The following is a 1597-nucleotide window of genomic DNA, read 5'->3' as shown; positions in this document are numbered from 1 at the left end:
TTTTTTTTTTTTTTTTTTTTTGAGACGGGGTCTCTGTTGCCCAGGCTGGAGTGCAGTGGCACACTCTTGGCTCACTGTAATCTCTGCCTCCCAGGCTCAAACGATCCTCCCACCTCAGCCTCCCGAGTACCTGGCACTACAGGCACGAACCACCACACCTGGCTAAACACCCTGAATTTTCTTTAGAAAACCACCCCTCCCCAATTCTCAGGACAGGAAGTTTGGGTGAACAAGATCCTCACCCTCCATTTTCCTGATTAAGCACAAAACCCAGTCCTGACTAATCAGTGAATGGCAGGGTTCCCTGCCCCAATGTGGTTGGCTCGTGGAAAGCCATATAACTCCAGTAGGGCATATGGCCCCAGGTGCAGTCACCCAGTTTCATGGCAAAACCCCATCTATAGTCTGATAGCTTGCATTGGTATCTGAAGCCTCTTCCTCTTTTCTTGGGTATCCAGCTGCCTTTTCAACATTTCCCCCCCCGGACTTTCACTACTGGGCATCTAAAACTTCCTATGTCCAAAACAGAACCATGACTCTTGACCCCTCCCCAGCAGCCTGCTCCTCCCAGAATCTTCTCCATCTTGGTGAACTCCATCTCAGGATACCTCTCTCTCCCCCACGCCCTATATGCAATCCGCTGAGGTCTCTGGAATCCAGCCATTTCTCACCATCACCATCAAACTGGTCCCAGCCACCACCACCTCTCACCTGGACCATTTCAGCATCCTTCTAGCTGGTCTCCTGGCCTCGGCTCCTGCACCTTGTGCTGGCCATCTGCCTTGTTTGCCCTCAGATTCATTCCCTTCTTTCCCAGTGCCTTCCTGGGAACTATATTTCCCAGGCTCCTTTGTCAACTGACTTTGGGTATGTTCAGCCAATGAAAGTTACCAGCAAAAGACTGGCGGATGGGAGGAGGGAAGAAGCCAGGATTTATTGCCCTCTGAAGCTCAGCCAGGGGCTCCCTTCAGGTGGCCCCCTCTGTGTTTCTGGCTCCTGCAGGGCGACCCTAGCCTCTGGGCATCAGAACACCATTCACTTCCTTTATCTCTCCAGTCTTAGGGTGGTAGTGACTTCCGGCTGTTGCTAATCTTTGGATTGTCTCATCATCCCCCATTTGGTCATTCAATTCTTTCCCTGTATCAAATTTCCCTTGTCTGAAATACCTAGGGTAATTTCTGTTTTGCTGACTGGATGTTAACTGACATATATTCTACAGTCCACTCTCTACACAGTGGCTAAAGTGGATCCCTCTAAAAACAAAGCAGATGGGGGCATGACCCAGCTCTCATACCTCCAAGAGCTTCCCGTCATCAGAATAGATCAGAATAGAATCTCGGCTCCTCTGTGATGGGAGCCAGGCCCTTTTATCTGCCTTTTCTGCCCCTTTCTGAGCTCACCCTCCTCCTTGCCCGCAGTATTTCTAGCCACAGCAGTCTGCTTGTGTTCCTTCCGCCCTTCAAGCCAGTTTCTTTGCATTTGCTGTTTCCATTGCAAGAACACCCTTCCTGCAGATCTGTCCATGGCTTGCTCCCTCACATGATTCAGGTCTCTGCTCAAGAGGGACCTTCAGTGACCATCCTTTTTTTTTTTTTTT

The sequence above is a fragment of the Colobus angolensis genome, unplaced genomic scaffold, assembly GCF_000951035.1.
Source record: "Colobus angolensis palliatus isolate OR3802 unplaced genomic scaffold, Cang.pa_1.0 Scaffold477, whole genome shotgun sequence".
NCBI lineage: Eukaryota > Metazoa > Chordata > Mammalia > Primates > Cercopithecidae > Colobus > Colobus angolensis.
This window is presented reverse-complemented; position numbering follows the sequence as displayed.